The sequence below is a fragment of the Alosa alosa genome, chromosome 22 (assembly GCF_017589495.1).
Source record: "Alosa alosa isolate M-15738 ecotype Scorff River chromosome 22, AALO_Geno_1.1, whole genome shotgun sequence".
In the NCBI taxonomy this organism is placed as follows: domain Eukaryota; kingdom Metazoa; phylum Chordata; class Actinopteri; order Clupeiformes; family Clupeidae; genus Alosa; species Alosa alosa.
In genome coordinates this window covers 11,479,233-11,492,217 of record NC_063210.1, presented here as the reverse complement: position 1 = coordinate 11,492,217, position 12,985 = coordinate 11,479,233, and the positions used below count along the sequence as shown (strand labels likewise).

Here is a 12,985-nt window from a genome sequence, read left to right as displayed (position 1 = left end):
TCTCAATCCTAGAGACACGCCGGGGCAAAACACACCCACTACAAAAGGGTTTATAGATAACCAGGTGTCTGCATACAGACGTCACTACTCATAAACAGGTCTTTTACAATGTTATTAGCACTAGTGTACGTAGGTAGTAGGCAGACCCCCGACATGAAAGGGGTCTCAAACAACACACTCAGAGACATGCCCGGACAAAACACCACCCCCCTACAAAGTAGGATGCATTGCATACCATTGAAGCCCTGCAGCCGAAATAGCTCAGTTGGGAGAGCGTTAGATTGAAAATCTAAAGATCCCTGGTTCGAATCCGGGTTCCGGCAACTCCATTTTCTTTTTTTTTTTTTTTTTTTTTTGTATTTAGCCCATTTACCACTAAACATATACAACTCTTACAAAGTTTATCTGATTCCCCATTATCCACAAAACACACATGGGGGTTTGGGGGGCCAATATGGACGCCCAGGGGTTTGACACCAGTCACATGACTGTCACATGACACTACATCCAATATGGATACCGAGGGGGCGTGGCATTGTTTGACACCAGACACATGACTGTCACATGACTTTACATCCAATATGGCTGCCCAGGGGTTTGACACCAGTCACATGACTGTCACATGACTCACAAAACAATAACAAACAACACGTGGTGACAACCACGTGGCTAATTTGCATAAAAAGGAGGCGTGGTTATGACGTGATTTATGACGTTTCAGGGGGCGGGGCTTATTTTGACAGATAGTTCAGGATAATTACTACTCCTGCACTACCGTTGATATTAAACCAGCCTTTCAGGGAAGTTAGCAAGTATGTATGGCTAACAGTGCTAGGATATGCTCTTATATCTATGGGATAAGCTAGTTAGGATAATGATTGCTAGTGAAAGTTGGCTTCCACAAAAACTTAACATTGACATGGGAAATAGTAGATAAAACACACACACAAATAATTTCCTTACCATTTATCACGATAGTCATGCATTATTGAAGGAGTTTGAACTCCATTTAAAAATATCTGAATTCATAGCTAACCTAGGCTAAGTTGCTAGAGAATGCTAATGTTAGCCTTTAAGCCAACAATCTGACTCCATTACTGTAACAGTAGGCTATTTACTATTTACAAACCGAATTTCGATAAATTGCAACTACACCTTACCTCTGAATAGCTTTGCCTCCTCTGCGGTTTCTGAACTGGTTGCAGTTCTTTTTCTGGTTAGACATGAGGGCGCTCACGAATAAGTGCAGAATTAATGGAGGTCTATGGAGCTGGACCCCTCAAATCCACTTTTCGTAAGTACTCGTTCATTCAACTTTTGACCTATAATCCATAGTGAGCTTGCAGAAACCACAATCAAATCTTCGATTTTTCAACGACAACCAGGTGAAGGAGACAAATTTAGCTGTCTAGCTCCATAGACCCCCATTGTTTTTGCACTTATTCGTGATCGCCCCTAGCGGAACTGCAACAGATTGCAGGTACAATGGAGTTAATAGGGAGTGATCCGGCTTTCCGTAAACGGGCTCTGGGAGAACCTTCACTCTCGGAACTCTTCCGGTGTGGTACTGCATCTAGGGCGCTCGCGGGCGAGTCCAGAATGAATGGAGGTCTATGGAGCTGTACCCCTCAAAATCCACTTTTCTCGGGATATAATTTTTTTCAAGTAATTTGAATATTGTATTCGAAAGAGGAGACAAAGACAATACACTTGGTTGAGTATATTATATTTTTTAAAGTCACTTAATTGTTCTAAAAATCCTTTCAAACGTGTCAATGACGTCATTCATTAGCATGATCATAGCATAGCATAGCATCAATGCTAGCGTGTTATGGGCAACAACGACCCAACCTGTTAGAAAACGAAAGGACATGACTCCCGGATTATTTCACTTTTGATTGATAATCCATATCCATTTTGCGAAAAATAAAATAAAATCTGAGGGTTTCAGTTGATAAATAGGTGAAAACAATAAATGTAGCCATGTAGCTCCATAGGACCCCATGTATTTTGGACTCGCCCGCGATCGCCATCTAGGTGAACTGTGGTGAAATGCAGCCAAATTCAGTTTGTATATGATTAATAGAGTGGGGAGGCTCTCCGTAGACGGGCTCTGAGCGTTCTGTGGAGGCTGCCATCTTGTGGCGACGCCATTTCTGAGCTGTTACTGGTATGTAAACAAACCTCAGTGATGACGCACCCTCAATGACAGCTACACCCAGGCAGTATGGCTTGTTGGGTTGATGATGTTAGACAGTGGCCTCCGATCACAGATGAAGGTACAAGCGATTTTACAGATTATTTATGAAAATAGCTTAGAGTAGAGAACGAGGAAATGAAGACATAATTGGGACTAGGTTGATATTATATCTACTTAACTACTGTAGTTCTAACTTCAGCAATAACTATGCTAGCTAGGCTAGCTAACGAGGAAACTATAAAAATATCTGTCCATTTGGCAACAATAAATAAATGAATGGATATCAAATAAACAAATTCATGTTTTTCATTTGTGACCATTGTTTATCTAATTTTCACATTTCAAAAGGAAAGGGTAAGGTACAGCTAACTGCTATCTGTGCAAACCGTATGGTAACGTTGGTACCGTATGGTACCAGACAGGGGCAGTCGACCCAGGGTATTTTGTGCATCTCACTTTTTTTTTTGTTCCAACTGGTAATTTTATTGCTGCTATTGGAACAATTGAAAACGGAACATGTTTTCCCACTCGACATTATAAAAGTAGTAGTGAGACAGTCGTAAATCGCGGGCTGTTATCCCAGTGGACGCAACGAATCCAATAGGAGGCACTGGCGCAGTGTTACCCAGCAACAGCTCAGTAATGGTGCCCGCTTACTTCCGGTAGTTTCGCCGGATTCGTGTATAGGCTAATGATTTTTGAAAACGAACTTCTGTGGTCATATGCATTTTACATAGGCAAGCAGGACAATTTGGGAGTTTTTGACTGCATGGAAACGATACAATAGTGTCAAGCACGGTTGTGTTTAGCCTAGGCCTACAATTTGCATTTATTTAAGTTATGAACATCAGACGCTTGAGCGAAATCTCGACCTTATTAGTGATTGATATAGCCTATCTTATGCGCTGTGTTTAAGCAGGTCGTGAACAAAGGGTTAACTTTTTGTTAGCCTACAGGTAGAAAAAAGAAAAATGGTGATAATATAACTAAGCTAAGTTAGTTTGCCTGCTAGCTAGCTTATCAGTAGGCTATAGCCTACAGTCTCTCAATGGGAATTTGTGTGATCTATTCACCAGTGCAACAGCTACTTCTGTCTAAATAAGAGACAGAATAAGGCCTATTTACCTCTCCTTATTCAGTATTTGGTCTGCATAGCAATGTTATTGGTTACCATAGTTACTGCTAACATAGAACTTAATGATATCGGTCCAGATATCTTACCTTTTCTCATACCCTGAATTCCCCAACTGTCATAAATCGTGTTGAGAAATGCAAAATATGATGAGTAAGGCTATATTTATTCATAATAATTTAGCTTACAAAAGATTTGACAGATGGAAATGGGCACCCACCAGCCCAGCACTAAACTCCGAGCGTGGTAAAATCGGATATTTTAAAATCGGATATTTCAGACCGTAAAAGCCCCGGTAAGAACCAAACCAGATTTGGTTCAAATCTACACACCTATGGCTACTCAAAAATGTAAGGTTAATTTATCAAATGGTATTTTTGAGGTATTAAAAAACATCGTTGTTTTAGTATTTTAGAACAAAAGGGGTGGTGATTGGTGCTTTGATTTACGAAGCTGAGCAGGGGATTGTAAAGTAGCCTACAGTTAAGAAAATGGATTGATTTCTGAGAGAAATGAAGTTGGTAGGCTATGTAAGATTAGCCTATTTACTTCATCCAACGTATGTCCCTCGTCGTGAAAGGATTAAATTATCGTTTTGCCGCTTGCTGATATGTATGCTAGTTAGTTAGCCTCTCATTCCAGTTGACAGGCTGGCTAATGTAGCTTGAGCTAAGTGATGGCCGTCTATTTTCTTTCCAGTTTAAACATACTGTATTTTCAAGTAGACTTACAGTCCGGAGGGAACAGTGATGGAAAGTAAACGTTCTGTTATGTTGTAGATTAAAAATCCATTGTAAAGTCTTTCTGTCAAACTTGTTGTAGATCTGCCTAGTGGCATGATCAGTCCAAAATGGCGAAAGCGCGACAGCAGCGCTAACTAGCAATTGTTGTCAAAACTGCAGTTTCGCCTCGTTACTTCTACTCTTTGGTTTTATGCCGTGCTTACCGGATAAAGATACATTGTTTAAAGCAACAAAGTTATGCTACATTGTTGTAAGAATACACACTGAATGTTTTGTATTTTGCACTTGTTAACACGTATGTCTTTGAATGAGAAAACACGTCAGTAAATGCTCAATCTCACGGACTCTCTCTTCATTGGCAACGGTTTAACTTGGTGTTAAGTCAGAGTTTATCGGTCAAACATACAATTTGATACAAATACTCTCTAAAGGAAATGTTAATGTTAAAGATGCTTGTCCCTCAAAAATTCAAGATGGCCGCCATTTTTAAAGATGGCCACGGTTCCTGTTAAATATAAATCATTTTAATTGTTCAAATGGTGATGCAAGCATCAAATTAGGCAGAAATACTCTTAAAGGAACACTCAAGGTATGTGTCGTGGAAAAAGTCCACTTCCGAATCCAATTTTCCAATTAACAATTACCACTTGACTATTTAGTAATTTAGCACTCTGGAACAAGGCGTCCGAAGGAGACAATGTAGACAGAAGACTTTCTGAAGACTGTTTATCTTTATTCTCCATATTGCAATGATAGTACAGCCTAACCAAAGTCCAGACCAACCATCAAAGCAATAGGGAGATGTCATCAGCTGGGGCCCCCGACGAAATCTGCCTACGGAGGGCTATACACTATATGTTATACCCCTTGGCCCTCGAGAAGTGCCACCCTCTCACGTCATCCCCAAAAACACCTTTCACCAATCAGCATTAAGCAGGGTCGCTTACATTGGTGGAAACCATCTTCCCATCATGCATAAAACTATATGCAAACCTGTCTAATGCATAGGAAACATATATAAAATAGAGGTTTTCTGGTTCTTTCCAATTTGGGGAAATAGGGCCTTCTTATCTGACTGGCCCTAAATCATAAGACACAGCAGCCTCCTACTCCGTCCTGTCCGGTGCTCACCAGCTGGATAACACCCCCTTCCCTTGACCATGTAAGGAGGAGATGCTCTCATCCTGGTACCCCCAGTACTTTTCCACTCACCTCACTCCTCTGATAGTTGGTCTGGCCTACACAAGATACAATGACCTCACCCTGCTCACAGCACATGCAGTGACATAAAAACTTATGACACTCATGACTACATTCTTCTAAAACATGAAAACCCATGATTACATCCCTTTAAATCATGAAAATCCACCATATATGTGCCACTCAAAAATTCAGGATGGAAACCATTTTTCAAGACGGCTGCCATTCCTGTCTTTTGTTCATTGCCACTGTTTCCAAAAAGTGATACAGAAAATATCCCACAAATATTCTGTTAAGGCCGCTTTTTGGAAAAACTGGATGGCCAATAAAAAAATCAAGATGGAGACCTTTTCCAAGAGGGCTGTCATTTCTGTAGTATGTACACTGATGCACACATTAGGGCTGGGACAACGCGACATAATCGATGACGTCGACGCAAAATATGAGCGTCGATTCGTCAAGCATAACGTGTGCTGCTAAATATTTTTAATTACACCTTCAGTGTTTGCCATACGTTGACTAATCTGTGGCTGGGCACCACGAAATCAAAACCGGCCACCACACATTGATGTTGTATGTTGTAGGCCTACTATTTAAATTAAAGATAAGAAAATAATTTCATTGAGCTGCACATTACTCACACAGCCTTTCCTCGCCCCGCCCGCTCTCTCTCGTAACGAGCCCGCTGCTCCTCCTCTGCATATGCATTTAACAAAATATTCACGATTGTTGAAGGATAGTGGGCTAAATTGCTATTAAATCCGCTCCCAGAGGAAACTTTTGCTTCTCATTTGTATCCCATCTGTTGCTAAGGAGGCAAAATGGTGATTCTCTTTTAAGGATCATTTAAGTATTACTTTTGTCACAATTATTTCTCCTAATTTTGCCTTAGGAGAAATAAAACAAGCAAAAGATGAGACACATAGCAATAAGACAAGTAGGAGTCACAAGAGATATTAGTTTGAGAAGCAGGAGAAATACAGGAGATCTCTTATATGTTTGAGTGTAGTCTCACTTACAACTTGTTTCTCCTTAGGAGAAATAATAGAGCAGATGGAGTCACATAAGAGATATTAGTTTGAGAAGCAGGAGAAATACGGGAGATCTCTTATATGTTTGAGTGTAGTCTCATTTGCAACTTGTTTTTCCTTAGGAGAAATAATAGAGCAAATGAGGAGACATTGCAATGAGAAACTGTTGAGAAGTAGGAGTTACAATTGAGATATCAGTTTGAGGGTCAAAAAATAGGGCACTCCATAGCATTTCAAACTTTTATTTTATAAAACAAAGCAAAACAGTTGTACTTTAAAAATGGACTTTAAGCAATGGGAGCTTGCACAGTTGCACTTTAAAATGGACTTCAAGCAATGGAAGTATGTTAATGCCTTGATATGTTCAATGCAACTATTATGCAATAGTTGTTCAATGCAACTATTATGCTATTATATGTTCTTTTTATAATGTGTATTCTTATTTTTTTATTTTTTGTGAGTGTGTATGTGAGTATTATTTTTAAAAGCTGCACAAGCAAATTGCATTGTACGGACCAACTGCACAATGACAATTTAAGTCTATCTATAAATCATACAACATGGAGAAATTAACTAATAAACAATAACATAAACAAACTGAACTTGTGCCAAAGCGTGCCATACTGTGTACAATGGTGGATGAAAGCGTGGGCTGGTCAATCTGAGTCTTTTATCCTGGTGGTGGAACCAACCAAAGGGAGGAGGGAGAGAAGAGCAGAAAATAGAACATTGTTAGTTTGTGAGCCACTCAAAAATACAAAGTAAGACATTTGTTTGACCGTCTGCTTTCATAACTGTGGGAATTTTGATACAGCACAAAGATCAGACACACCTTATTAATCACTTAAACACAGAATGGGGGATGTGATAGCTACCACTCACATTTGCTATATGTTGCCCAATTGAAAAACAGATTGTATTGATATATTTGTCAAGCTTAAACAAGTGTGTTGAATTCCCTCACCTCATCTAGTGAGTAAACTGTATTGTCAGACTAGGATTAACCCCTATCCATTTTACCACTAGGCAAAACCTTGTTTTGGTTGGACTAAGCCTATTCAGTGTAAAAAAAAAATGGGCATCTGAAAATAGTTTAGTTCAGAGTCCTGATGTCAAAAAAAAAGTAATTTGGGCAATTTTTTTTTGTCATCTGGGAGCTGGCTCTATAGTCAGAACGCATAACAACTAAATGCAGCGTTGCCTTGTTTAGTTCTGATAGTGGGTTTCAACAGGAACATTTCTCCTGTGATCAGTGAGGTTTAAGTGATGAGTATTGCTGGAACATGTCACACAGTCTCATTGAAGGGCAAATCTGGTGTAAACTGATTCAAAGCCTTGTTGTTCGAGCTCACCAGGCACTGTCAAAGGACAAAGAACAATAAAATGTGTCATAACCTAGACAAGTTATGGACAAGAAAGTAAAGCTGACTCAATATGGCAAAAAAAAAGCCTTCGGTATCTTCTTTCCATTACAGGGTTTCCCCAGGTTTGACCACCCCAAATAAGACTTTTTTAAGACCACTTACATGAAAATTAAGACCTACATCACACCCATTATGCGGTTGTAAAACACCAGATCAAATCCATAATGACAATTAAAACAACACTTCCCCATGATGTGCTGTCCTCTCCTTTCGACTGATTATGTTGATTCATTGCTGCCGGTGCGAAAACCCAAAGTATTGTTTGCGCATATCCTAAGAAATTAGACTAGTGTAGTTGCCACGATACCAAAATTATTGTTTTCGATACCGATACCACATCAATAATAGCGATTTCGATACTTCTTCGATAATTCTTAAAAATGTATTTTTGATTTGGGGGCCCAGACCACCTTGACATCATCAGTAATATTGAATATAGTGTTATCATTCACACCAGTGGGCATCCTAGATTCTGCTTGACTCTTTCCACACACACGGAAAATTATGGCTTATTTCATATGTTTCTATTTCATATACCTTTGAATTCATATAAAGTGTACAGTTAATGTATAGTATTTTTTTAATCTGCATAATTACTATTAATCTGCTTAATTGCTAAACATATTTAGTCATTTGAATACTTAATATTTATTTTTAAACTATTACACCAAGGCAAATTTTAATGTGGTGTGTAGGCCTAGGTGTAATTGAGTGTTTGTCACTTTAAAAATATTGAGTAATTACTGTAGCCTTCAGTCTCACGGTTTTAGGCTAGTGCATAATAGTTGCACATAATGCATAAGGATATGTGGATGCAATTCATTGTTGTCTGTCATTAGATAAAATAAATGTAAATAAAAAACTATCAAGTTCATAGAAGGGATCATGTTCAATAATGATTTTAGCACTAATTACGAATGACATACATGACCTGAGCTAGCAGAATTAGTTAGCAAGGAGCTCTCTCCAGATGTAAAAGTTTGCAAAGGTTGCGCTGCCTATTTCTAAATGACATTAAACCCAATAGTAGACCTACGTACATCTCATAGCCTAGGTAGGTTATGAGAGGTGCAAGTGAGCAAATCAACTTGATATTAGCCTATTATTATGTGTTACCACAGAATCACTTAAAAGCTAAACTAGCAGCCATGTCTAGCTGTTTATGGCACGACAGCTAAGCATATGTGTGTGAGGAGAAAAGACGCACAGCCACAGGCTTGGGGAGGAGGCACTAGAAGCATGCCTTGTGCACACAAACAAGAACACGGTCATTCTTAAAAGTATTGATACTAATAAAATTAGGTATTGTGACAACTGCTAATAGCTATTGCAACACTTTTGTAGTATCGGTGCACCGTGCAACACTAAATTAGACGATCTCTGACGTTAATCAACCCCCTGTTGAATTTTTCACATTGTTGTTGTTTTTCCGAGCCTAGAAATCTAGATTTTACCTAAGCGGGCAAAATTAATTTGCTCAGCCTGTACCGTCTAGTATCAAACCATAGGGATTTCTATTGGCTGGCCTTGCGTGGGCGTCATCCAATCACAGCGCTCTATTTTGTTAGAGAGTCTTAAAGGGCTTAACAGGATGGCGACAGTCCTGCGACAGTGAACAACAAGGAAGGTGGCTATGGCAAACGAAGAGCGGTTGTTTGAATCGGCGTTGGCGTCAACTTTGGAGGAGTTGGACTTGTGCTTTTCTTTGAAAGTTGAGCAACACAATGCACTTAAGTCATTCCTTTCGAAGAAGGATGTATTTGCCGTTTTGCCGACAGGATATGGATATGGTCGTAGCGCTGGCTTATTGCATGCCTAGGCAGTTTGAAAGACAATTCTCTGCCCGCCCCTTGGATTAAGCGAGGTGAATGGCTCGATTCCAGACTATACATTTCAATGATATAGGATGGCCCGCCAGGCTAGTTTTTTCCCCCATTTCACCTTGCTTGCAGGCTAGTTTAATTAAAATTGAAGACCTTCGTTTAAAAAATTAAGACTTTGGCAACGGAATTTAAGACTTTTTCAGACCTTAATTAAGGAACATGACATTTAAGACCGTTTAAAGACTTTTTAAGACCCAGCGGCTACCCTGCATTATGTCAGGAATACCAAAAGTACTTCTATACGGCTCTGGGCTATACTTCCCTGTCCATAACTCAGAATTGGCTGTGCCACATTTTCTTTTTCCTATGAACAGCACACAGTGATTTCCAACAAGAGCTATGGATCAATTCATACCGGATTTGTCCTTTGAGTGCTTTAGGGTCAATCCGGTAAATCAAAGACAATGACTCAATATTACATCTAAATTAGCCCAAAACATTTAGCTCTGATCACTCAAGAGACACTGACAAATGTCAAGAACAAAAACAAAATACAGTATACACCAGGGGTATTCAATTAATCTTCAGCGAGGTCGTTCGCGGAAAATTTCCTCAAGCAAAAGGTCCGGACATCATAATGTTTAGGCTATATATACAGGCGGAGCCAGAGGGTGGCTCCGGGTGGCACAGGCCACCCTTGAGATTCGATTGGCCACCCCAAATCCTAGTCTCGATTGGCCATTAACATGGTGTAAGGTGGGACCTTTCTTGATGCACTTGCAGCAGTGTGAAGTGTCAGACGTCAGAAATGTAAGTGGCAAACACACTTGCCTTTATTGGCCTGCGGCACAATTGAACTGCGGAACGAAAGGTTTTCCTGATCAGGAAATACTCTTTAAAACGCAACTTTGTGTAAGCTTAACAAAAAAGCTTTAAAAAAAAAAAAAAAAACATTTATTTCACTTGTCTCTGGATTGAAGGCAGAATGTGGGCTGTTGCGCAAATAGATGAATGAGGGTCAGGAGATTCCGTTAACAAAAACCTAAAGTTTTGCCAACATTTTCTCCATTATTATCGTAAAATATGTCTCCATGCAGGGCTGGTTCTAACCTAGGCTAGGCTACTATATTTGGGTGGGCTGGTAGAAATTTTGAATGGGCAACATAGCAAAGCTGTCAAATTGGATCAAAACTAACATAAACACAAAACAAACACAAAACAATCAGTACTACCTAGCTTGAGTTGCTGCAGCCAACAGCCAGGGATAGGCAGTATATCTGATACATATATGTAAAATACAAAATAGTATGTTTTCATTTTTTTTCTTATTTAGTTGGGAAAAAATGGCATCATATTTTGTATCAAAATACTTTATAGGTTTGTAGTTTAAAAATAGTGCCAAATTATTTTGGTAAAACCAATAACCTACTTTTGGTGATGTGATTATAAAGTGCAAAACAATGAATGCAGCACTGGTGCTGACTTGTAATGTGACCAGAGTTGTTGTGATTTGCCTCATGCCACCCTTTGAATCAGTGCCTCATTAGTGCCACCCTTGTTAAAAATGTCTAGAATCGCCACTGTGTATATATAATATTAGGATGGATGGATGGAGCCTAGTTGTAGATAGATAGATAGATAGATACTTTATTGATCCCCAAGGGAAATTCAAGAAGATTGTAGGCCTAGGCCTAATGTTTAATGTGAAATAAAATAAGTAGCCTAAAGGCAATATTCGAAATGAGGAGAAATAAGGCAAGATAAAAAGAGTGATTGGGGAGAAAAACTGAGTAGCCTTGGCTATTTTAAAGATCTTAACGTGAACTTAAAATAAAATTTGAGCTGAGACAAGGCTGGTTCCTTGAACCCATTAATCAGCAAGTTTAATTTAATTTTTTTAGTTTTTTTTTATGTTGACCCGAAATCCTGGAAACCCAGGAACATCACGTTGTTGGGCAGTGAATGCATGTCGGCTTAACTAGATTGTGGTGGATCAATCGTATTGCCTTCTTAAATCGTAAAATATTCTGTGGTCTCAGTTCACTGTTGAATGGGCCTAGCCTACCCTATGCTTGCTCAATATGCTTTGTCTAGTAGAGGTGCTTCAAATTGGTGCTTTTAAAAATCGCCTGTCTCAGAATAGAAGAGGTCCAGGGCAATTCTGCGCAAAACTGTCACATCCATATTTAGCCTAGTTGGCGTTACAGACGTGACAGTTTTGCGTGGTATATAAAGCTCTGTTCTCGCTGTCTAGCTTCCTCCTCTTTGAGCAATCGATGATTTGAAAATAACTTACTTATCGTTAACTTAGATATCCATCTGATTGTTTCTCGTCCCGTCTCCTCTCCTCGCTCGTTTCAGTTTCTTCCCCATAGTAGGCTACTTTACTCACTGACTCGACTTTATCAGAATTCACAGATTTCACTGGCTGAGTAGCAGCAAGCGAAATGATGGTTCCTGAAGTAAATGCTGTTATCCTAACCAACAAAACATTTAGCATAACTTTGAAATCTTACGTTGAAAATCTAAATTAGGGCTATTATGGTCTGGGTCCGATAGGATCACGTCACAGTCCGACTCGGATCGCTGTCCGCCATTTGGTGATCCCTGGTATACACCATACAACAAATATTGTTGGTGAGTTAATCATTTTGGACATGTCATTTTTTTTTCTTTTGATGTATGTTCAGCCCATCTATAAAATATCTTCATAAAACCTAGTGGAAATTTCGCCTCTATCATTTCTATGACAATGTGATTTTGTAGCTTTAAGTAGCTACACAGTTTGATGTTAACTGTAAAAACTTCAAAGGTTGAATCATTTTAGTGCAATACAGGCCTACCCTTATAAAAAAGCCCACCAATAATGCTCACCACAATTGGATAATTTAAAAATAAGAAAAATTAATTCCCAGCTTCATGGATGTTTTTTGGAACCTCCAGCCCTCGTAATAAAAGCCTTCTTCTTGACTGCGGATTCACAGCGGCATATTATACATAATATTTGGCAGAACAACAACATAGCTATCTCTCTGTCTCCTCCATCCCTCACACACACATTGCCTACTGTACACCCTCCACACAACTGCATACTCACTCTGCCACTACATTGGGCCTATCGCGAGGGCTTTCACGGTTGCATATACCGATAAGCTATATAGCTGCGCGTTGTCCAGTCAGTAATAGGCTAGCATGGTATGGACTACTGGCACTTCGTAACAGCAACTCTGCGGACTCTCTCTCTCCCTCCCTTGAAACTGCTAAAACTTTGTTACCCCAAGTTGACCCCAGATACCGCGAGGATACGAGTTTGCGTTTATTTTAGGCTAGATTAGTGGAGAAATTTGCAGATTTTTACCTTGTGGATGTTGATATTGCCGAGTCTCTTGGATAGCAGCACTCGCGAGAGTTAAACTCCTAGCATCAACAATC

The 12,985-nt window shown here is 39.5% G+C and overlaps 1 non-coding gene across 1 annotated transcript; it reads left to right on the top strand.

Moving 5' to 3' along the window:
* Nucleotides 1–250: 250 nt before the first annotated feature.
* On the top strand, nucleotides 251–323 carry trnaf-gaa. The gene has a single exon. It is a non-coding gene; the product is annotated as a tRNA-Phe (tRNA).
* The last annotated feature ends 12,662 nt before the right edge of the window (nucleotides 324–12,985 follow it).